The 26,662-nt window shown below is 35.4% G+C and overlaps 1 protein-coding gene across 6 annotated transcripts in view; it reads left to right on the plus strand.

The window, feature by feature from the left end:
• The window catches only part of Arl15 (ARF like GTPase 15), a 395,233-nt gene that overhangs the window by 232,269 nt on the left and 136,302 nt on the right, over positions 1-26,662 (plus strand). The gene's annotated exons all lie outside the window — the stretch shown is intronic.

Genomic DNA, 26,662 nt, shown 5'->3' on the forward strand with positions numbered 1-26,662 from the left:
CTGAATACTTCTATCTCTCTCCCTCTCTCACTAGAGATTGAACCCAGGGGTACTTTACCCACTGAGCTAACCTAACCGCCCCCCCCCGCCACACACACACACACACACACACACACACACACACACACACACACACACATTTTTTTTTTTTAATTTTGAGACTGTGTTTCACTAAGTTGCTGAAGCTGCTCTTGAATTTGTGCTCCTCTTGCCTCAATGTCCCAAATGGCTGCTCTTGCAGGCATGTGCCACCACACCTAGCTTAACTTCTTTATTTTACTCTACAAATTTCAAACTAAGACTAAATGGAGAATACACAAGAACCAATAACTAAGACACAAGGAAACTTTAAATAACATACACTTTCATGAATGACATGTGATATGTATTTTTGGATGGACTGAGTTGTGTTCCTTCAAAATTCACGTTGAAACTCTCACAGAGTCCTCCAGGTCAGGCCCTACCAATAGAATTCATAGCCTATATGATGACAGAGGTCAAGATCTTTCCCCTTATGAAGAAATGGTAAGAAGGCTGCCATCTGCAAACCAAGAGAAGCCTCATCAAAAACTAACCATTCTGGCTCCCCGATTGTGAACTTACCAAGAAAATTAAGACAACATATAAACTTGAAATTTTAAAGGCTTTCAGGTTCCCTTTTGTATTTAATAAATGAAAAAAGAGCTGTTCTATTGTTACAGTCTCTTGTGTCATTCAGAGGACATGGCAATTCCATAGCTCTTAGCTGAATTTGCTCTGATGAATACATGGCTCATGAAATTATTTTTTTTTGCTCCTTGCTTGATATTTATATTTTATGAATTTTGAAGGTTTTTTTGAATATGAATATTTGAAATGAGTATTCAAATTCTTAATTTCAACACATTTCCATTTCCATGATTATTTCAAGTGACATTAAGAAAATTTAAAAAAAACAACTTTAGGCCTCTATTTTTCTTGGGTACAGTGAAAACTAATTCAAGAAAAGTTATTTTATAGTGATATCCAAATGCCTACTCAAAAATAATTTTATGGGCCAAAGTTGTCCCCTCCCGTCGCCGCCATCTTTGAAAAATTGTGCATGAAAAGGAAAAGCTTGAATGAATACGGTGCCATTTGTAACCAGCAGCACCGAATCATATGCTGAACATTTTGACAGCCCCCTTTCCATCGTTCTTTTCAACTCCACCTCTTTTGTGAAATAGGAAATTTTTTTATAATTAAAAAAAATTACTATCTGATAGAATACCCATTCCTATCTCAAATGCAGAATTCCTGAGTACTTAGTCACAATGGTAATGCCCTCCTAGAAGTACTTTGATTCAGATGCATCTAGTACAGGCTCTTCTCCATGAAAAGTGTTCATAAAACATTGTTTTCTAAGGAGTTAACAGAGGTCTTCAAATTCATTTTTATTTTGAATATTGTGTTCTGACACTGTTTACATAACTGCCTATACCCATTGCCAAGTTTTCAACAGATATCAATCTTAGTCATTTAAAAAGAACATCTGGGAAGGGAGATCTTTTTCTTTCTTCCCTCATCAGATTTTCTTAATTTTCCTGTATTTAAAAATCAGAATGTGATTTATGAGTTTCAAATGGGTTGATATTGAGTAGGTTTGCAAGCAAAAGAAATAATTTTCAGGCAGTGGAATTTTGCATTAGCATTTAATATTGGGAATTACTTGTTTGTTGCTTGGTACTCTTTTAAGATTCATGGTTATATCCAGTTTTCTTTCATTTCTTGATTCTGTGGTGGTTGGGGTGGTTTTAGTTTTTTCCAACAATGGATGCTTTGAGTAATAAACTTCAATGCATAATTTTCCAGTGAAATCACAGCAAAGTAATGAGATGACAAAAAGCCAACCTATTTTCAGGAACTAGAAATAATGCTATAATATAGGCATTAATACATAAATGAATAGGCTAGTATTCTCCTTTTATATTTATATAAATTATAACTTAAATGATAAATTTTTTTAAATGCTACTTACTATTCATCTGTTAATATCATTTACATTTTAAAACAATTAAATATGATACTTCAATGAAATAAATAAACTACTAAGCTCTTTTGAATTATAGTATTGTTAACAATTTGTTTAAAAATCACTTTGTCCCTTTGTCACTTAGTGAAGAGACACTTTGCTACTTTAAAAGACTGGTATTTATATTAGTACTTAATCATAATTTTAAAATTGTGTTAAGCAGATTTTTATGCTATTAAGGTTTACATATAATTATCTATAAGCTAATTCACTAACTTAAGCCATTTCTGGTGGTTGGAAATGATGCTTATTCTATTGTTCTGTTTAGGAACTGTGTGAATTTGTTTGTGAAAGCAGTCATTTTAGTTATTAGTGTTAGGGAGGTTAGTAGTTTTGGAAGACACTTTGTCATCTTATGAAGTAGGGATTGGGCAAGGGTTGAATGTTTATAATGGGCCAAGACTTTTAAAACTACTTTGTTGAGCACTGATATGCCTTATTTCATACTTCTTAGTAGAAGTTTAAAATAAGGTGATTCTTGAAGGAAAGGTTTACTGATCATCAGTATGCATCAATTATTTAAAAGTTTTAAGTGTGGATTTCAGTTATTTCTTTGCTCATATATTTGACAGTGAGTTACAGGAGTTTCAGTCACTTTAGCTGCCTGACTTTTCAAGCTTCCAAACTTTGCTCTTCTTCAGACCATTCTGTAGAATAAGCACATTATATATCCTAAGTAAAAACTATTCTGAGAGTTTTTTTTTTGGGGGGGGGTGGGGTGGGGGAGGGTGGTACTGGGGATTGAACCCAAGATCTCACATACACTATGCAAGCTCTTTACCACTAAGTTGCACCCCTGGTCCCTTTTTAAATTTTATTTTGAGACAGGGTCTCATTGAGTTGCCCAAGTTGGCCTCAAACTTGCAGTGCTCCTGCCTCAGTCTCCCCAAGTAGATGGGATTACAAGTGTGTGCCACCACGCTGGCTATTCTGAGGATTTGAGGGGTTTGAGTTGACAGTGATGCATTGACGCCTAGGAGCAAATTGAATTCAGTAATGATAAAAACCCAGCAGTTTGGGCAATAGGAATAACTCACTGCTTGCTTTGCTTATATTAACCTTAAGAGGGAATTATAAATACTGGACAAATAAAATTACATTAGAAAGGCTCTTATGAGGGCAGTTCCTTTAAATACTGGAAATACTATTGTTTGAAAGAAATAATTTGTTTAGAATTTATTTATTTTCATTATAATCAAATTAGGAGAGTTCTAGAAAGACATTGTCATCATGTGTTTTCCCATAATGCTTTATTAATTGCAACCTTTGAAGAGAGTGGTTTCTCGGATGCCAGAATCCACCAAAATGTTCACAAATGCATTATAAAATAGCCATTGAAATATAATTAAGAATCTGAAGTTATGCTAGAGCCCCTCTATCTATGTATCCTTGCCCTGAAGTAAAAATTTAATATCTTTGCTTAAAAATAGCTCGCCTGAAATGAGGTTTACAATTTAAAGTCAAATATTGGCAAAGAGCCTGAAGTGGAGTGACTTACCCATTACCAAGGATTGCTGTTTTATCAGTTTTTTTTTTATTTTTATAGACTCCAGGCTTTATTTGTGCATGTTTTTTTAGGTAATGAGAACCCCACAGCAGCATTTAGCATAAATGCTAACATTTCTTCCTTTGGAATAGTGAATGTGAGTTTTTTCCTACAGTCTTTCTGACATGAAGAAACTAAATTCCTTCCGCCCCTTTCAGTGCTTGATCCTTGTTGTTTGGGAGGTGAGTTGATTCTATGTAAGTTTTTTGCACTTAAGGTTCTGAGTTGAGTTTTCTGGGGAATACTTCCATGGAGTTAGCATATATGGTTCCAATCTTTCTTCTCTTACAGACCTTTGAAAAGCTTAAAGAACAATTAACTGGGTGATTTTTTCTGCCTGGGCCTGGTGAGAGACTTCTTAAGTTGCTTCTCTGAAGCCATGTTTTCTATGTCATTTTCTTGATATTCCTACCACATTCACTTTCTTTCTTTTGAGTAACAGATCACCCTTAATCAACCCAAATAGAGAACATTTTGCTTAATTCTTTTGCATTCCATTCAAAAGAAAGTCAGAGTTTAAAGAATTTGAATAAATTAATGATAGTGTGCCAGGAGGCATTAAGAAAATTTTATCAGTACTCTTAATCTCTCTTATTGAGATTTTATGTATTGATGGTAAGGAAACAGAATTATCTTTGCAGTTACTTGGAGTTTCTTGCCCTAGTACAGATATGTTATGATAAATGAAACTAATAAGTATTCCCTACTCCTTGAGCTGTTCAGAGGAAGTCAAGACACTTAGTAGGTGGCACCTGAGGTGTTCTAATGATTGTCCTCTTTATGAGTACAGGCACCTTTTTAGGAATTACACTGATGTTTGCCAACATAGATGTTTTGTATGAAGTCTGAGGGTTTTAAAAAGGACCACTCCTACCTTAGACTCAACACTATCAATTTTATTAGCTAATTTAGTTTCATCTTTGAAATGTTGCAATTATATACCTCCAGAATCTATTGGAATTTATTGCCATTATAAAGAATAAAAAGATAAAGATAAAAAGATGTTAGCCAGATAAGTGCAATGGCATATGTCTGTAGACCCTAGAGCTACTAAGGAGGCAGAGGGGGGAGGATCACTTGCATTCAGGAATTCAAGGCTAGCCTGGGAAACATAGCAAGACTCTGTCAGAAAGAGAGAAAGAGAGAGAGAGAGAGGACACAGCTAAAAATGTAATGTTTTGGACTTGAGAGGGTAATTTTTACAAGATTCTTATTTTCATTGTGGTTTAATTCAGTAATAAAGATCATCTTCTCAAAGGCATTCTACTGTGTATTCTTTGTCACTGTTTCAAAGAGTATATCAGGCTTTAACTTCAACATATATTATGATATGCATCAATAATTTTTCATCACGTTACCTTCTTTCTGTACCACCCTGATTTCCTGGTTTGTTTTTAAGGGCCTTCCAGGAACTGGAAGTATGCTACATACTCTTTGTTCTTATCCCAACCCTCTGTGTGTATGTGTATGATTCACAAGTCCACAAACTCCGATTGGGACACATAATTTTTTATGCATACATTTCAGATAGTATAAAGTGTAAAAGACAAACTGCAGAGTCAGTGTACAGATCCTAGGGTCTCTGATTCCAGATCTCAATCACCTAGTTCACACTTTTCATGTTGCCACATTTTATGGAGAACTTATTAAGTTTCTCTTTTAATACAAGTTAAGTAATGACAATGTTAGAGCCCCACACAATCTATATTGTAACATTAGTGTGTGTGTGTGTATGTATGTATGTATATGTATATTATATATATATATATAACATATGCATATTAACCCAAGGGCTATTTTATTTAAATTTCTGTTTGGGATTATTTTGTTTGTTTGTTTTGGCTATCTTGTGAAAGAAATCTTAAATGATCATGATAGAAGAATTGGGAAAATAGTATTAGCAAAAACCTCATATAATTGATTATGAAAAAGCATCGTTCTAGGGAAGAACACATCAGTTTTCTAAGTCTGCCTTATGTGTCTGGTGATACACAGCACTGGGGTTGGAAGAACCCCCTCTGTTACTCTCCTTAACTTGGCAGCGATCATGAACATTGACTTAACCATCTATGTTGTAAATTCTCTGAATAGCTTCTTAGAGCCAGGAGACATTTAAAGTTAAATAGAAGTACAACAGCCCGTGACTTCTGTTTTCTGTATTTGTTACTAAAAAGCATTCTATCAGGTCTGCTTTGGATTTTTCTGTGAATGTTTCTCCTCAACTTGCTAGGTTTCGAAATTTTCTGGTACTTAGCAATTCTATAATACCAGATCCGTTTAATTTATATTTCTAGAGTTTTCATAACCCCCTGGGGACATAATATTTTTTGGAGAATAGAATGTAAAGACTAAAAAACATGAGTGGTATATGAAGATTGTTACCTTTGAGGTATTAGAAAGTAAAATGTGGGCAAATGGACTAATTTAAAATTCTCTTTCCTTTTTTACTGACTTATACATACCTTTTGTTTGAGCATTTTTATATCAGGTATACTTTAAAATTAAGCTATTTGGTCATATACAGAATATGGGGCTGGGTTTGTGGCTCAGTGATAGAACTCTTGCCAAGTGTGTGTGAGGCACTGGGTTCAATCCTCAACACCACATGAAAATAAATAAATAAAATAAAGGTATTGTGTTCATCTTCAACAAAAAAATTTAAAAATACAAAGGATCAAAATAGATTCTTCTTTCCTCTCTACCTCTAATACTACTAAATAATAGTCTTGAATTGATGAACGATGGAAACCGATAATCCTGAAAGTGTGTGTATTTTCTTAATAACAAAAAATTATCCAATTGGGGAAAGGTATTTATGCTTGCAGATGTTTGGGTATCCTAATTCACTAAACTTAAAAAAGTAAATTTGGAGTGAACAAAATATCCTTTCCTGCCAACTTGGTGGTGCAGGTTTGTAATCCCAGCTACTCTAGAGATTGAGGCAGAGAAGATTGCAAGTTAGAGACCAGCTACACAAGTTGGCCACACCCTATCTCAAAGGAAAAAATAAAAGGATTGGGTATGATACTTGTCTGGTATATATAAGGCCATGAGTTCAATCCCTGGTGTCACAAAAAAAACAAGCAACAAAAAAATCTAAATACATAACACATTCCATTTAGATCTTTTTCTTCTTTATTCTCCCTCTATCTTTGTTTTTTATAAACCTTCTCTAGAGTTTTTATTTTATTGGCAATCTGTGGTCTATTCTCCTCACCTATCATTTTCAGGAGGAGAAAGGGAATGATAATGATCACAGTCAGTGTTTTTGGATATATCCAACAAGTTTTAGGTGCTTAGTTCTCACAGCTACACTAGGAGATAGATTCCATCATCATCTTCATTCTATAAATGAGGCTTAAGTTGTAAGCAGTGGACCTGGTGTTTGAGTTATGATTCAGACACGATTTTTTTTTCCCCTTATACAATTTGAAAATGTCGGGATCTAAGACAAGTACGTAAAAAAGATGCTAATCGGCAGTAGAATTGTCAACTTAGTGAGCTGGAAAGGAGAATGACCACAATATGAATTTTCTGTGAATAAAATAGTTCTGTGCTAGTTTTTCTCTGCTGCAAGCACAAAGGTGATACAAAGGCAACACCTGGAATGACAGAGCTCCACCCAGTCTCCATGATATATCTTGGCATTCCTACTGAAGTTGTTAAGAAGCCTGGAATGTCAGAATAACTATCGAGCTGCATGAAAGTCAAGATGAGTTTTGTGCTTACAGGTACTGCCACATTCCCACCTGGCTGATACTCATACATCCAATTGTAAAGTTTCTTGTCCCTGCTAGTTTGAGCCACCTTCATGTCTCTTGGCATTTCTTTTAATCAAGGGGACTAGAAAGAGGAAAACATTTCTTTGGGGTTTAAATGATGTCAGTAATTGGCAGTAGGAAAAAGGAAACTTAATCTGAGATGATCACAAAGACGTTGGTCTTTTCCTTTTATAGTAGACACCATCAGCCAATTTCTACCTTCTTTACCCAGAGTGCTATATTGTTTACGACTTTGTATAGGGGCCAGCCGTGTTTTTATATGAAAGCATTTTTCAACCAACTTCTAAAGTAAAATGTTAACACTTTTACGTACTTGAGATCTGTATTTCAGTACATCCCACAAAACATGAGTTTGTTTCAGAGTCTGAGTCCTCTTGTATATGTGGTGAGAAGTTCAAAATTACCCCTTATTTATACAGCCTTTGGCAGTTTGGGCAATGTGTTTTGTCACCTGTTTGCTGTCTTATGAAGAGCTGGAAAGTTTATGAAGAAATAGAAAATATGACTTTGAGCCCTTGACATTTTAAAATAAATGTACATATTGTTAGTGACAGATTGCTAAACTTGGCTTTAGACACTTAGCTACGTTTCTTGCCAAAAGTAATCCAGATGTGCATAATTTATCCGGTTGCCATATGTGCACTGACATGTCTTTCTATAATCAACTGTCTGTTCAGTATGGTTACAGTTAAATGTTCTTTTTTATCAACAGTCTTTTGAAATAGCACTGACTTGATAACTTACTTCAAATTTAACAACTTCTCAAAAAGTAATGCACATCTAGTTTGGCTTTAAACTCAAGTGACCAGACATGTTGAGCATCTAGAAGAGACATTGACAGTCCAAATTCCCTGGGGCCATATGTCTTTCAGGGGGAAATCTACAATACCAGCTTCACTGTGATTCCATTTTGATGAGTTTCTTAGAAGTATAGAATAGAAGGTATGTGTACCCAATGCAACACTGCTAAAATAACAGCAAACAAGTAAAGTTTCTAACCACATAATTTGGTTTGGAAAGGAAGTGGGAAAAGGATGATAAGGATGATCAAAAATCTTGATAAGGATGAAAAAATATGTGGAAACAGGACATTATATTTCTTTCACTAACTCAGTATTCTCTGTGCCATGGGTGGGCCACATTTGTGACCTTCACATGGGTGATAGCACTGTGCTGATTGCCAAGCATTTTCTTTCTTTTTTTTTTTTGACAGGCATTTTTATGCAAATGTATGTATCATAGAATATATTACTTGTCTATTGCCATTTTTCAATTAATAGTTAATGATCTTGGAGAAGTTTAGAGTTCATAATGATGGCATTTTCTTAATGTTTGTATTCTGTCTGAAAAATTGTTACCTTGAAACCACGTCCTCGTTTTTGTACCCGGTGACACTGAGCCACTGTCAAGTCTAGACAGGGTTGTTGCCAACCCTGTGTCCTTGTTTGTGTTTATCCACAGCTGCAATTAAGTTTTTCACACTCTCCCCATCTGTGGAGGCTAGCTGTGCAGTGACCTTGGCCAGTTCAAAATCTGTTCAACCAAGTCCATTGTGGAGAGAGCTGAGGGGACAGATGGTAGGGCTGATGATAAGGAACTGTTTTGTTAGCGATTGTCACTGATAGTAACCAACCTGTCCTGTCCACAGTATGATTTTAAGGCAGATCCTGAAACTTATTATAGTAGTATGAAACCTGGCTCAGTGTTGGTGCAGATGTCCTGACAGCAGTAAGGGTGACGCAGTGGCAGGTTTGGGGGAGTAGATGTAGGGTATCTCTTCATTATTATTATAGCCAATATGTAGCTTTTATTTTCTAATCAGTGACCATGTTCCCTGACACAGTTCATGAGGAGGTTCTGAATGCTAGTGCATCAGAAAAGCCCAGAGCTTGTGGCCATTTCAGGTTTCACACTTGAATGCTTCAGGTCAAGTCTGACTTTGAAAAAAGAAAGAAGAATCTGCTTTTGAACAAAAAAATCTGATATGGACTGAATTGTAACTGTTCTTATCTGTGATTTTGAAATCTTTCCTGAATGATTTGCAGTTCTTTGCAAATTTAAGATATTCAAATCGTATCTTCTACAAGGTGCCTGTCATTTTTTCTGATTAAAACCATTAATTTATTGGTATATCTAAAAATATAGTTTTTTTAACAGACATACATATAATCATATAATTAGATTTTCAAGGGGGATAATTATTATTGTAATCATTATTATCATCACCACTTATACTTTTATGGCTTTATCTCATAAATTCCAAATTGATAAAAATGCCTTAAATTACAATATTTGTCTAAATATGGAACACAGTTTTTTTTTAACCCTTGGAACTTAGGATGTCATTTATCTTAAAGAAGTCCCATGATTCTTTAAAAAGTTATATAATAAGATCACTATTTGAAAATAGCAAGAATAATATTAGCAAACATTCATTAAGCATTTCTATTTTGTTAGGTACTATGTTAACTGCTTTGCATGGCTTTCACTTAATCTACTAATAAGTCAGTGAAATGAACACCATTATTTGCCTTTTTTACAGATGAGGGTAGTTAAGTTGCCTAAAGTTGAAAGAACTAGGAAATGGCAAAGCCAAATTAAAATCTTGGTCACTGAGCTCTAGAACCCGTTTTCCTGGTTGCTCTGCTATTTGGTGATACTAATGTTAACATCATACAGAGAGCCTGTCCAAGGTATCACTACAATGAAATGGCATGATCCTCAAAAGCATTACATTTGGTGGAACTTTGGGAAATTATATTTAAGTCACTGTAGAATCTTTTGTCTACTTTGTTTAGATTAGTATCCCCCTATAACAATTTGCTGCTTATTATATGATTTATCATACTTGGCTTACTTGTTGAAGTCACTCTAGAGGGCAGGGACCCCTTCCACAGGAACCATGTCATAGAATCATTCATTATTCCAGCAATGTGTAAATTGGAGCTTCGCAAACAGAGAAAAGATACAGTCTTTCCCCTCAAGAAGTTCATCTAGGATGGCCCCAAATGGCCGTGATTGGTTTTCCATAAATGCTGGATGAATTGACTTTCTAGAGACTATTTATTTTTGAAGTACATACCAAACATCCGCATCAGTTTCTTGAGTTGTACTTTCTTTTCCAACTGACAACATCTTACCGTGCTAACTATCTAAAACTTCTTGGGTTTTGTTCTGTTTTAATTCATGCTCTTCTCTCACACTCTATCTCCACTCCCATTTTTCTCTATTTTCTGATAAAAATAGAAAGAAGGTAGTTTAGAGTGGGATATCCTGTGTTCAAATTCTGACTCTAACACTTTTCAAGTATGTGGCTCTATTCAAGTTCTCTCAACCATCATTTCCTGATCCTCCAGCTATGTATCGGAAAGATTAAATCAGAGAAAAGAAGTGTTTCTGCTCTTAAGATGCTGATATTTTAGGAAAATAGGTAAATATATAAACAAATTATTGTTATAGTAAGCATTCAGTATCACAGGCATGGTATGCATGATGTCAAAAGGAGCATAGAAGTGGGTAACAAGGTTAAGTGAGCAAATGAATGTGTAAATGAAACTTAAGAAACAGCAGAGCTGAAATTGAGAAGGCTTCTTGTCAGAAGGTTCAGTACCACCCTAGAGAGCTCATGGTGTGTTGTTTATAAATATTCATTCATTTACCTAATGTGTACAAGTACCTACTGTGTGCCAGGTGGAATGCTCTTTACTGAAGATTACAAGGACCATGATTAGTGTTAAAAGGAAAAACAAGAACAAAAACAAAAAAACAAAACACTGAATTGTTCTTTGTTCTGAATATTAAGTGAGAGTCCTCATTTTTCTCTGATAGAATGAGATCAAGCATTTGCTAGACATTGATTAGACCTTCCTTATAGCATCTATAAATCTATTTGTGTAGTTATTTCCTGCAGATATTTTATGCTAAAATCCCCTTTTGATGTAACTGAATGAAGAGTCTATAAACAGTTTGCAGATGCACTTTGATGCCTGTAAGCACAACAGATTACCTACTTTTGTGAAGTCTCTAATCAGATACTTAGTACAAGTAGTTTAGTTCACAAAATGAGTAGTTTTTAAACAGAATTTATGTAAGTGTAAGTTTTATGTTTTTTTGTTTCTCATCACAGTGATGCAGTTACTGAAGAAAATTGTAGAAAAAAAAATACCTCTTCCCATCTCTTCCTAAAATGCAGTGCAAATAGCAGCATATATTGTCAGTCTCAGCGATAATAACACCCGTGAAGTACTACTTGCTTGGAGGAGTGAGAAAAATATTTTGATGTTTAGCAAATGCTCTCCCAACAGTGAACAGGGTGCCAGTTTCCTGTTAGTTGTTAAATCAATCATCCTTGTGACAAGTAGTGACTGAGCAAACATGGCCAAGTTTTAATCTATAAGTAATTTACATATACCCTCTTAAGGTGTAGTTTTTAGTGAATCTAAGAAATATTTAGAAGGAATTTGTTATTATCTTTAAAGGTCCCTTCTCCATTACCCCAGCACCCAATGCCATGTGTAAAATATCTTTGTTTTGCATGTGATTTCTTAAGTTTGTTTAATACCATGGTTGTCAATAAAAATACCTTACATTTACTATAATTTTAATGTACGTTGCATAGAATTTTCTATACAGTTAAGTGTTTGAATTAGTTTGTCCAAACTTCCCCACTTAGCCAATATTTTTTGATTACTTAATACAGTGGTTCCTCCCATTCACTTCACTTTCTAGAGTTTCAGTTACCTGTAGTTAGTTGCAGTTCAAAATATTAAATGGAGAGTCTAGAAAGAAATAGTGTTTAGGTTTTAAGTTGCATGCCATTCTGAGTTAGTGTGATGTAGTTCTGTGCCATCCTGCTCCATCCCCTGAGATGTGAATCATTCCTTTGTCCATTGTATCCCTACTGTATACATTATCTGCCTGTTAGTTACTTAGTAACCCTCTTGAATAGCAGATATACCCTCACAGTATTGAAGTACTTACAATTAAGTGAGCTTTCTTTTGCTTAATAATGTCCTTTTTAATGTTTTGCTAATTATTACTCATTTTGTTATTAATCTGTTACTATGCCTAATTACCAATTAAAGTTTATCATAGGAAAAAACGGCATGTGTAGGGTTCATTACTACCCTTGGTTTCACGTATTCACTGCAGGTCTCAAAATATATTCCTCATGGGTAAGGGGGCACCACTGTATGTTTCATTAACTTTTTAGTACTCACAAAACTTCCATAAGAGAAGTACACATATTATCCTCACATTCCAAATGAGGAAATTAAGGCACAGAGTAGTCAAATCAAATGCCTGAGGTCACAGATCCAGTAAGTAAAAGACTTGGGATAAAAATTCAGAAAAGGGCTGGGGATATAACTCAGTTGGTAGAGTGCTTGCCTTGCATGTGCAAAGTCCTGGGTTGGATCCCCAGTGCCCCCGCACCCCAGAAAAGCAGGGGGTGTATAGCTTCATGCTCTCATCAACTACTACAGTGCTGCCTTTCCCCCAAATTCTCATTTCTCTAAGCACAATCCAATTATTTTTACTTGTCCTGTTTGTGATCAGCCTTAGGACCTGTTATTCCCGGTAGATAGTCTCATTTTCCACTGGATTTTCCTTCAACACAGTGCTAGAAGCACTGCCTTCCTTCCCCCCCCAACACACACACACACACACACACACACACACACACATACACACACACACACATTTATGGGGAAATATTAGAAAGAATATTCATGACACCTTTCTTCCACTTTCCCTACCCAAGTTCAGGTTGGACAAAGCAAATAAATGAGAAAGAATAGCACCTGGTTGTTACACAGCACCTATGTGTTTTTGTGGGCAAAAGTGCTGGCCCTTACTTTCTGAAGAAAGAAATGTATTATGTAAGTCTGACTCATTAAGTAGAATGGGCAAGATAAGTAGTGGGAAAACCAAAACCAACTTTTCTATGACCCTCTGTGAAGTTCCGCTTTGTGCCCTAAGAAAAATGTTAAAAATGATGTGGTCAGAGTGGGAATGCTACAGCCTGGAGACAGTAGTGGAAGAAGAATTTCTAATTTTAAAACTAAGCTTGCTAACATCATAGCCACTGCTAATGGCCATATAAATATTAATAAAGCTTTAAACACCTCCCAAATTAGTTTTATTTTTAAATCAAAAGTGCAAGACATGGAAGTGGTAATTTGTGTTAGTCCGGCAGACACCAAATTAATTGAGATAAAAACAACAAGTAGCAGGCAAACCCTTTGGGTGAAAAAATAATGAGTTATTCTAACTCATTTAGACAATTTCAAGTGAAACATAATAACGAGAAATGAGTTCACATTATCAAATTTGGAGTTTGTCATATATATCAATGCTTCTCCACAGTGGAGTTAGAGTAGGAAAAGCAATTAAATCCAGGGTCTGTGCCCTCTTTGTTCCCCGTAGTACAATGTGGGAAAGTCACTTCTCATCTGAAGCTTTGATTGGATCTCTGCTCTTACTGTATCTGATGTGCTGCTTAATGGCAGAATGAGGATAGGTATGGTGAGCACTGGAAGAATAGGGACAAACAAGCTCATTGACGTCCCCAGGTCTATTATGTATTTCTCAACAGTCTGGCAGCACAGTGAAAACCAGCTGCAGACTCCTCATATTTCCTAGGGAATGTGTATGGAGCCACAGGCCCACTGACTTGTCTCTGGCCCATAGTCCTTCCAAGCATAAGTCAGTTGCACTCGTTTGACATTCTGTGTCCTCATGATGCCCTACCTTGGACAGGATTTATTATCATTTCTTTAGTTTTCAGTTTAGTTTTTTCCCCCAACATTCCATGCTTGATGTATGAAGAGTTCCTTTTTGAAGTTATATAAAATGATTGTGCTATACAAGGATTACTGTGAAGACTAAAGAAATTAGATTATTTCAACATCTTAAAAGAAGAAAACAAAACAACTTCAGAGTAACTACTACTCGCAACTGATTCTACAAGTCCTAGATTTCTCTACTTTAACGTCTGCTAAAACTCTTATCTTCCCATGACCATTTTGTTCCTTCTTGCTGTTTCTTTTCATGGGCTTCCTGTTAAGGAACTTGGTATTATGATTTAGCATCCCCGGTTTTCATTCCTGAGTCCAGCTTCTGTTCTCTGTTAACTTCTCCTATTAACTCTCCACCTTCTAGCTAGATATTCTTGTGGTATAGAACCAGAATAAACTTATTAGTTTTTATAAATTTTATATTCAACATTAGCAGACGTCCAAAATATTGTGGGCATGGCCAGTGTTCCTTTCTTAAATTCAAATCTCAGTTTGGAAAGCATTTTTTAAACTGTGTTACTTGTCCAAAAGTAGAATATGAAGTACAAGCATTAACTCACAATGAAGCTTTTTCTCACATATCAACTTCTATAGAAGGATCCAGATATTGCTCCTTTAAAACAGTGAGATAATAATTCATTCTTACATTTTCATCAAGCAAAGTCTGTCTTTGGATTATTCTGCTTTCTCATCCTGGTTTCAGCCACCACATCTGTAGAATAGCCATTACTGACACTTTAGTGTATCTTTTCCGACCTTTTTCTATTCTTCTTCACATTTTACATACATATTTTGTTTCCTATCTCTGTGTTTTTGCATAAATGCTATAAAACTAGTGCATCATTATTTTCTAGCCAAGTTTAGTGAAAGAACAGGTTCATGCCATTACTTAAATACAGCTGGTTAAGTTGTCATTTGAAACTTGAAAATTGAAGTTCACGTGTTATACTGAATGCAAAATTTGGAAAAATACTTAAGGACCTACAGGATTCTCAGGTGGGAATATAGGAATGTTCTTTTTTAAACAATGGCATAGTTCTGTTAACACCTGCTTCATCACCTTTAAATATGTCACCAATCTCAATAGATTTCATATTTAAGAGAAAACTGTGTTGATGGACTTTTAAATGCTTTGGAAAGAACATTTGTTTTTTTAGGATCTACTTCAGGAATATTACATAGAAAATATTGAAAAGTTTAAAATACTAGCTACTTTGGAGGAAGAGCACAATGAATAATAACGTAAATTTTATAAATGTCTTTTATTCTTAAAGATCCTACATTATTTTATCTACCGATATTTATAAGATGCTGGTCCTACTTCAGGCTGACTATAAATCACTGCTGAAATTTGATCTCCCTTTAAAGATGGTTTTTATTGTCTTTTTTGGTCCAGTTGTACATTTCTTCTTTCTTAAACTTCTTTCTGCCAGCTCATTAGCATGCATTGGGTATTGGTGTTCATGTTCACATGTGTATGTTTTTAAATGTGGGTGTGTGTTTATTACCATTATCATCATTGTTGAAAGCCTCCTTACTATATAAGCCATTTCTTGTTATCAAAGCTGTCCTGCCACCTAGGAATTTATGGTCCCTTATATATTCAGGAGGAAATTAATGTTTAGAAAATTTAGTAATAAGTCCAAGGATATCCAAATAATAAGAGCCAGAGCCAGGATTCAAAATCAAGTGTGCCTTCCTGTATGGTATAAGACCTTTCTATTACACCACACTCCCTCCTCAAGAAGCCAGGTGGCTTCTGGCATCTCACCTAACCTCACACGTGTGTTTCTTTATTTGTAAATTGAGAGTTTTAATTCAGTGAGTATAGATAATGATAATGTACTATATATTTCAAAAAAACTAGAAGGAAGGATTTGGAATGTTTCCACCATAAAGAAGTGATAAATGCTTGAGGAGATAGGCATGCTTACCCCGATTGGAGCATCATACAATCTTTGTATTATTGAAACATCCCTTGGGACTCCATAAATCTATTTTATTTATCAAAGAAATGAGGAGTCTGTATCCTAACCTTCTATAAGGATTCTATCCCTTTCCCCACCTTTCTGTGTATATATTTTATTATTGGTAATAATGACTATCACAAATTATATTTTTACAAATATAACATTAAATTCAATAACTATGTGAGTGTCATATTGTTAAGCAAATTGTCTAAGACTACCCCACCCAGTTATCAAAAGCAGAACTTATACCTGAACTCAGACTTGGAACTATGATAACACTACATAGTTATATCATTTACACACTGTCACATAGTACTTATATGTAAAAAGTGTCGACTTGACAAATGTGAAAAGAACCTGCTGACTCCCTAATTCAACACTTGAATAGCTGGTGACGTTCTTCTGACTACCACAAACTTGATAATGACCAAAGCTTAGTCCCTGCTCCTAGGGAGCTTACAGTTCACTAGTGGGTGATGGGGCAGTACTATGGATAATTAATTACAAGTGTGAAGAGTTTAATAATGCTTAAACTCCCTAAGAATTAAGGAAGTGATTTCTGATCCAGGCGTTGAGGAGTGAATAGAAATTTGACAGGAGAGAACAGGAAAAAGTCACTAGTGATAGAAGGCAGTGGACATACCAAGGCAAGTAGGCATGCCCATACAGTGGAATATTGGCAATAAAAGGGAATGAAGTGCTGACATGTGCTACAAAATGGATGAACGTTGGACACATATGCTAAGTGGAGGAGGCCATTTATCATGTAAAGCCACATTTTCATGAAATCATTCCTATGAGATGTCCCGGATAGGAAATCCATAGAGAAAACAAAGTAAATTGGTCATTGCAAGGGCTAGGGAAGGTGTGTGACAGTTGGCAGGAAATGGGGTTTGACTGCTAACAAGTATGAGTTTCTTTTTGATGTGATAAAAAGATTCTAAAATTGTAACTCTGAGAACATGCTAACAGTCATTGAACTGTATACTTTAAGTGAGTAAATTGTGTGGTGTGTAAATAATATATGACAACTTTGTATTTTTTAAAAAAGGCAAGTGAGTAACCAAGATTGTAGAATGTTTAGGTTAATGATGAGAAGTTTGGTGTGGCTGGAACATTTATAAGATTATTAATCTTATAACGTTAAGATGACTGTTAAGAAGTGAGATCGATGAGGTCGCCTATGGCCATTTGACAAAGGGCCTTCTGTACCAGATTAAAGCCTTTGTCTTCTCATCTAATATTCTAGCTCTGAAGTTCATCCATATTGTTGAATGCCATTCATACTTTTATGTAATATTTATATAAATATACTGCAATTTACTTATTTATCTTAGATTTTTTTAAAAAAAGTAAATATTCCAGTGGTGCAAGTCTTAGAAGACAGTTAAGGCACAGTCCCATTTTTTATAAAGCTCACAAATAAGCAAAATCTTTTATGTCAGGTATGATACAACCTGTTAAAACAAGGAAAGATAGCAAGCACAAGCCTCAGAACAATGATTTCTCTAGAGAACTCGGGGAAGTAGGTAGAATGTGAGAAGGGATCAGAAAGGAAAATGGGGCGGGGGGCAAGTTACAGATATGCCATAGTTCTTGATTTGATGGTTGGTTCAGGGATATTTGTTATTTAAACAAAATTTTTATTGTAGAATGATTTTAGATATAAAGAATTATTACAAATATAATAGAGTGACTTTATACCAAACCCTGCTTCCACTGTTATTCAAAGGGGTACGTTTGTTATAATGTTTAACCAGTATTGATACATTATTATTAATGAAAGATCATCTGCATTCAGATTTCCTTAGTGTTTTAACTAATGCCTTTTTTGTTCTAGAATCCGGTCCACAATACCCCAGTACATTTAGTTTTCATGTCTCCTTAGGCTCCTGTCAACTATAACAGTTTCTCAGTCTTTCCTTGTTTTTGATGACCTTGATAGTTTTAAGGGATAGCAGTCAGGTATTTTATAGAATGTCCCTTGGTTTGGGATTTCTCTGAGGTTTTTCCTCATAATTAGACCTAAAGGGAAGTTTCCAGAAGTCTAGAGCATCACCACATCATGTCAAGGGTATGAACTATGAGTGTGCATTAGCACAGGTGATATTCCCTCTGAGCGCCAGGCTGAGGTAGTGTTAGGCATGGCTGTAGAGTTGCTCTTCTCTTCTCCTGTTCATACGGTGCTCTGTGGAAGGTAATCAATATTCACAGCCATACTTACAGAGTAGGGAGTTATGCCCTGCCTCCTTCAAGGCAAAGTAAAGAAATGGTATCAAACTAACTGGAATTCTTTTGCATGGTAGACTTGTCTCTTTTCCTCTGCTTGCTTATTTATTCAAGTATTTACTTATTTATATCAGTAAAGGATCACAGACATTGGTTTTCTACTTCAGATTGTAATCCAGTACTATTTTATTTTGTTTTTCAATTGTTTCAGTTCTGGCCATGGAAAGTTCTTTTAGTTGTCTCCTGGGTCATTTTAACATACCCTCAGCATTTTGGGGTTTGAGGGTTTTATATTTTTCATTTTTTGCCACTTCCTGGCTCTATAGCACCACACAATGTATCACATTTACCTTGTGGATCTCTTGTCCCAATCTTAGAATCAGCCATTTCTCAAAAAAATAAAATAAAAAGCAAACAACAACAACAACAACAAAAAAAACATGGTTCTTTACACTGTACAGTGAATTAGCAACTTGATCTGGGGACTAAGTATGCTCATTGCGGCTGGGGTACTGTTATTTCTAGGCCCTCTCATTTGACAGAGCAAAGAAATATATGTGTGTCTATAATCCATGTATATATGTGTATCTATAAATATTTTTATATGCAATCCTCTGTATTTATATTAAGCTAAATTTGAGTTCATACTGATGTCTTCAGCTCTAATTCATTCCCATATGGCCTGTCCTAGCCTTTTACCCTGGTTTGTCTGTAACTGCTCACTCCAGCAATAGAAACCTGGCTCAGTCCATCCACCATCCCTTAATGAATTGTTCACTTTCAGCATGCATACATGATGGTTTCAAAATGGCTAATCCATACCCCTCTGGGAAACAGTTCGCCTGCATAGTTCCCTTTGATTTTAGACCTATACACTCCACTTTTCTAGAGTTATTGGATCAGCAGCTGATGCCCCAGTACCCTTTAATGGGCTATTTTATGTATTTGTAATACATTTAGATTCTTTCGTCACTTTCTGCTTTCCATCTTAGGAGCTTTGCAACCTTCTAGTTGAAATTTTAAAATTTCTGTATATTATGATTTAGTCTTTGGGCTGTAAAGTCCTCTAGGGGTTTTAACAAGAGTTTAATGTCTTATATCCATCTTTATAATATCATACAAAATAGATTCACCTCCATAAAAAAAAAATTCCCCGTTTTACTTATACAACTTTCCCATTCTAAATCCCTGGAAACTGCTGATCTTTATTGCCTCTGTATATTTGCCTTTTGCAGAATGTCATATAGTTAGAATTATTTTGTATGTAACTTTCAGACTGGCTTCTTTTACTTAGCAGTAAACATTTAAGACACATCCATGTTTTTTCATGATTTTATACCTCATTTCTTTTTATTGCCCAATGCTAATCTAACAGTTACACCACAGTTTGATCAGTTCTTCTGTTGAAAGACATCTTGGTTGATTCTAGTTGGTTTGTTTTTTAATTATGCATAAAGTTGCTATAAGCATTTGCATATAGGCTTTTATGTGAACATAGTTTTCAGATTAGTTGAGTAGATACCTAGTAGCAGGACTGCTGTGTTATATGTTAAGACTCTCCTTAGTTTTGTGAGAAACTATCAAAATATCTTCCAAACTAGTTGGAATATTTTGCATTCCCACTTCCTGTGCAAGAGAAATCCTGTTGCTTGGCATCTTTTCCAAAAGTTGGTATTGCTAGTGTTTTTAATTAAGTGTGTGGTCAATCTAGTGTCATATGATGTTGAACATCATGTATCATGCTTGTTGCCTATTTGATGAGAAGTATGTTTAGATCTTTTGCCTCTTTTAAAAGTTGAGTTGCTCACTATTTATTTTTAAGCTCTATAATTCATATATATTACATGTGTTCTTTTGTATACATCAAATACTGTGTTAAAATGTTAAATAAAAGGATCAGGAAAAAAACCTGGACTTTCATGTTGTAGATGTGAAGATTAAGAATTCAGACTTAACTTTAAATTACAGCTTTGCTATTTAGTAGTCTTGTGACCTTAAGAAAATTATATAATCTCTTTGGACCTGTTTCTTCATACTTAAGAGTGAAAATACTTCCTACCTCACTGCTCCCCTCCCCAAATTTAATGTAAATAATATAGTTAAGTAGATATCGGGCACGCCCTAGAGACTTTACCACTGTACCATACAGGAAATGCTCAATAAATTATGGTTTTTCATACTTCCAATGATGGAGACTTTACTCATTCATTAAATATTTGTTAAATATCTATTCTGTACCAGGACCTACATACATCCATAAATCTATTTGTAGTGGGATTTATAGAAGTCATGTAAATGGAATTCGGACATTATATTCATAATTTAGAAGATTATTATGTGGGAAGAAACCAGAGGAAAGGATTAATTTATACATAATAGTGGGATTTGTTTTTACATTCTCATGCATGCACACAACATAATAATATAATTTGGTCAGTTAATTATAGCTCTTTGAAAAGTTCAGGCAAGATGATAAAGACCTACAAGATAAAATTGGGAGCTAGGCACAATGGTGCATGCCTGTAATCCCAGTAACTAGGAGGTTTGAGTCCAGCCTCAGCAACTTAGTGAGACTCTGTCTCGATATTTTAAAAATAAAAAGGACTGGATGTGTGGTTCAATGGTACAGCACTCCTGGGTTCAGTCCCCAGTACGAAGAAACAAAAAGGATAGAACTGGGAATGGAGAGGATGGAAGAGATGTTTCAGAGGTGTAATCTAATAGACATGGGTCTGTGGGTAAGATAGTGGTATTAAACATGAGTGACTTTTTCTGATTGAGAGATTGAAGAATATTGATTTATAGAGTATCACAGTCATTTAGAATGTTTTGGTAACCAACACAGTTTAAACCATACACATGTGATATCCCTAGGCAAATTATATTTTTGCAAAACTCTTTAATTCAAAAGTACTGATTCCCCAGAAGAAGCATCTGAAGAGAAAACCAGACATTTGAGTCAAATGTGAAACCTTCAAGATTAACTGCCTATATTCATCAGTCACCCAGATTTTTCTGTTTGGGTTCTAATAATTGTATTGTTTAAACATTTTAAGAGATGGCACTGTATTCTCACTGGTCTAATAAAGTTGGAGAATAAGATTTTTGCTCAATGGTGTGATTGGCGCAGCAGCAAAAAGAACTGCACAATTTCATCTCCAATTCTAAGCTAAACAGAGCTGAGAGATAATTCCCCTGTGTATTTATAAGTAAGAGTTAAATCCCTCCCAGTGTAATGTAGCACCAGATCGAAGTAAACAGACTATGATTTCAGTGCTAGACACAGCCTTAAGGCAGAAGAAATTACACTGTCATAGAGGATATGTAGCTGCTGCTATTTTGGTGCTTGAGTTCTTTGTTGTCACATAGTTGAAGGCAGTCCAGATGAGGAAGAGTGTTAACCTGCACATGGCTTGGGGGAGGTAGGGGAAGAGGAAAGGGAGCCAGCGCCATCTAAACATACCAGTGAGGGTCTGCTCCAGTAAAACACAGCTTCAACTTATCTATTCATTCTTACTGAAAGCAAGTTCAGAAGAGCAAATTCAGGCTAAGACTGAAAATCTGTTTCATCAAATGATTTATCTGCCATTGATTAATATAATTGAGTTTGCTTCTTATTATAAAATAAGTTTAGGAAAAACTGGAATAAATACATTTTTGATATCTCTAATGCAAAGAGTATATTTTTGAAGTGTTTCTTTGTGTGTGTTTATACATACGAAGAAACATTTGCTTCCCATGTCAGTCTTTAGATGTATATGTAGATGTAGTCTCCTTTAAAATCAATGACCTAAGTCAAAACAGACTAGACATATAAGTTTCACAACCCAAAATGTAAAGTGGAAAAGATTAGAAGAATACAAGAAAGATTTTGTAGCCTCACCAATATGTGGATTTTGCTAGTTGCTAAAGATGTCTAGTCCAATTCTGCATTATGAAATTGGAGAAATAATCACAATGTAGTTTTAGGCACCCACTGGATCCACTGTAGGACTGCCTGAAACTAAAATGCCAGTGGTCACCTTCCCTCCATCAGGACCAAGCAGTGGGCCACAGTGATGTTTTGGGTCACTTAGAATTAGTGTCAGTTCAGGATCAGTATCTAATAACCCTCAAAAGGTTTATTTCCTTTGCCTTGCTACACTATCACCCTGGTAATAGGTTGATAGTCCCTTCAGGAAAGGCTAGGAAAGAAAGAATATAAATATGATGAAATGTAGAAATTTAATGAAAGGTAACTGAGCGTGAAAGTAGAATAGCATAAGAGCAGGTGGGAGACAAAACTGAAATCATCTTTTCCAAAGTAATTACCAAAAGGACATATGAACTAGTAAAGAAAGACGTAGAAGAAAAAAATGGAAATCATCTTAGCATTAGAATGATAAGTAATGCTTATATAACTTTACATATCTACAAATAAAAAGGCAAACTTCATTATGTGACCATGAATTAATTCAGGAGAGCATAATTAGTGCATGATCCATGCCATTTCTATGGTCTTCAGTCATAGAGTAATTTACTCTGTCATGGTGATTTGTTTGCTTTCTCTGTTTACTAGTTGTAATGAATAACATTTACCTTTTCAGCACCTCTTTTTTAGTATCTTCTGAGAATAGTATCCCATATCCTTTTTGGTGTGCTACCCTCTTACAATTTTTTTTTAAATCATTCTGCTGTATTACCACTTCATAGTACTCTATCTCACGGCCACACAGATAGCTAATGAGTCCTGAGATTCCTAACAAAGATATTAGAAGGGAGTCCTCACTTTCTCTGTGCTGGCCAAGCTGGTAGCTCCTTTTCTTACTCCTGCATTCACTGTAGTGGACAAAGGAACTAAACAGGACAGTAGGAGAGAATGAGACCAACACAGAGAGAGCAGCATGGCTGAGGTATTGATTAATTGATTTGGGGCTACTGGTCTCAGTCCAGGTCCAGTGGACTCTCACAGTTAAATGACGTAATTGATCTCTCCTGTGTTTCTGAACCTAATGGAACTATTGACCAGTTCTATTTCCACGAACTCCTCTGGTACCAGCTCTCTAGATCAGACAGCCTAGATCATTACATTTTTTATATCATTCCCTGTTCAGGAAACCCCCATGCGCCCATTGGCAAGAACATTGCCTTTGGGCCAGAGTGTCTGATTGGATTTTTAGCTTCTTTACTACTGAGCAAGTCTCTTCAGCTCACGCAGCCCCTTGATCCAAAGACCTAGTTCTGTGGATTACTGAGAAACTAAAATGTGCCAATATCACTGTAAGGAGCTTGATGCAGAACAGAGGCGTGGTGAGCACTCAGCAAGAAGGTTTACACTCCTGGACATGGCTGCCCAGACCTCGGACGACTCTGCCCCAGCCTGCCGCACCTCCCCAGCCATCTGCTCCTCTCCGAACAACTCATTTTCATTCTCTTGCATGGCTTGTCTCATGCCCTTCATCTGCTCATTTGAATTTACCCATGTCTTTAAAAATCAGTAAACCCAATCCCATGTTTTGTTTTGTTTTTTTGAACTGTTTTGGCATGATCATTTCCTCCTCCAAACTGTTTGGAGCACTAATTGCCTCTGTTATTTTTCTGTCAATTAATCATGTAATGTCTGGGTCTTTAAGCAGTTATATATTTTCATTGGTTTTGATTTTTTAAATCTTTCATTCCTTTTTAATTGGGTAATTTGCTATTTATGAACTACTTTCTGTCATCCTTCAAGGTACTTATTACATAGTAGTTACTCAATAAGAATATTGAATTTAATCATTCTGTTCTTTATGGTTCTGTTTATTCTCAGTTCTTTCATGAAAACACTGAACTATGTAAAATATTAGATATTTTGAACTATCTTTTAAATTAACAGATGTAACCTCATTCTAATAAGCACCGTTGCTAGAGGAAAAGTATTGGTCCTCGGTAATGCAGAAAATATCATTTGAGAAATCTAGAAAGAGAAAATTCTAGAAATTGGAAGTGACTATTCTTTTATTCAGCTTTTAGTGTTTCCTTCAAGTGAGTTGATTCTTTGTGTCTTGATGAAGAGCTATACAAAGAAATGATGACTAGAATCTATTGCTTCCTACTGACTGACAGGCAGATGCTAAAAAGTTTTTGATCCTAAGCCTTGGCAAGCTCTGCTTGGCTCCTGTCCTATTTCTGTGACATAGACAACCTGCTGGATGTGATAGTGCCTGCCTGTAATCCCAGAGACTCGGGAGGTAGAGACAAGAGGATGCAAGTTCAAGGCGAGCCTTGACAATTTAGGGAGACTCTCAGCAACTTAGAAAAACCGTGTGTCAAAAATAAAAATAAAGACTAGGGCTGTAACTCAGTGTAAAAGCACCATTTGGTTCAATCCCCAACACCAAAACAACCTAAACCAAAAAATCCAGTAGACAATCCAAGAAAAAATAGCCAAGTGAAGTGGATTTATATATGATTGGTTTCTGACTTATTTATTCAAATTTAATTATTGCCTTCTTTTTTTATTTTTTAAATACATGACAATAGTGGAACGCATTACACTTATTATTACCCATATACAGCACAATTTTTCATAACTCTGTATAAAAGTATGTTCACGCCAAATTATGCCATTATACATGTACTCTTTTTTGCATTATAATTCTTAATACACATATATACCACAATTTTTCATATCTCTGTATATAAGGTATGTTGACACCAAATTCAAATCTTCATATATGTATTTTGTATAATGATGACCATCACATTCCACTATCCTTGCTAAACCCCTCCCCCTCCATTCCCTTCCACCCCTCTTCCCTATGTAGAAATAATCTTCCTCCCATGCTCTCCCTCCCTACCCTACTTTGAGTCACCCCCCTTATATCAGAGAAAACATTCAGCATTCTTTTTTGGGGGGGATTGGCTAACTTTACTTAGCATAATCTTCTCTAACGCCCATCCATTTACCTGCAAATTCTATGATTTGTTCTTTTTTAGTGCTGAATAATATTCCATTATGTATAAATTCCACATTTTTTTTATCCATTTATCCACTGAAGGACATCTAAGTTGGCTCCACAGTTTAGCTATTGTGAATTGTGCTGCTATGAATGTTGATGTGGCTGTGTCCCTGTTAAATTATTGCCTTCTTGCTAGAGATTTTTATTTGACACATAACAAAGTTGCCATCATATATCTTTTAAGTAGTCTGTATCTGATACAATGCTTAGGACACAGAACTATCTTTAGAAGAATTTTGGAGCTTATTTTGGCCAATTTTGGTAAAGATAATGAAGAGGATATGGTTCCTAGCCCCAGTGTTCTTCCAGTCTAGCTTTTCAATTAATCAGCTTTGTTAAGCAACTCTGGTTGCAACTAATGGTGATCCAGTTACTACAGATATGTTTTGTGTTTTATGTTTGGGGACTACTTTATAATGCTGGAGTTGGGGTAGGGATACCTTAATAAGCATAGGCAAGGTATAGTAAACCAGGCCTTGACAGTTTCATACCAGTTGTGTTTCCAGAAACATAATGTAACTTGTGATACAGCCAAATCCTTAAGCTGACAAGTTGTGGTATAACTGGGTTTACTGCAGTTGTTCTGAAGAAACTTCTAAAATGTGTTCTTAGTCTGAAATTTGGCTTACTGAAAAGTTGGCCAGAGAGGTGCATTTTAAAACAAACAAAACTAAAAAGGAAATCTTAAATCCAAAACTGCCTGAAGTTTGTTAAAACTAGTTGAAGATTAAATTATGCCAATTCAAAGGAGTAGGAATTTGAAATTGTTAAATGTTTTTATGTGATATCAACTAAGGTCTGTGAAGATTTTAAAAATTTAATGGTGATTTCACAATAAGATGTAGACTAACATTTAAAAGTATAACAATATGGTTATTTAAAATAGCCCAAGAAAATGATCTGAGTGGAAAACCTCCTTGTCTATGCATATTATAATTTATTAAAGATCAGATAGGGATATGATATTCTTATCTCTAAAAATTGCATCATTACCTTTTTTAAAATTGAAAATGTGCCTTGTTTTAAATGATAAGCTGTTTCCTAAATACAGAATCAAAGCAGCTTGGAACTGGAGAGCACATGTTATCAGTCTGTCCAAGTCATAAATTTCCATATGTTAAAGGCACATCTTATGTGCTTTATAAATTCCATGAACAAATTAATGAGCAAAATGAAGGAATAAATGAGTGGCCCAGTAGTCGTGATGCAGTAGAAGTGACAACATAGAATTTACTGTTATTAAAAGACTAAATTATTTTAGTATTTCTAAGTTTCACAGTCATTATTTATCAAGGGAGAATAATAGAC

The sequence above is a fragment of the Ictidomys tridecemlineatus genome, chromosome 1 (assembly GCF_052094955.1).
Source record: "Ictidomys tridecemlineatus isolate mIctTri1 chromosome 1, mIctTri1.hap1, whole genome shotgun sequence".
NCBI lineage: Eukaryota > Metazoa > Chordata > Mammalia > Rodentia > Sciuridae > Ictidomys > Ictidomys tridecemlineatus.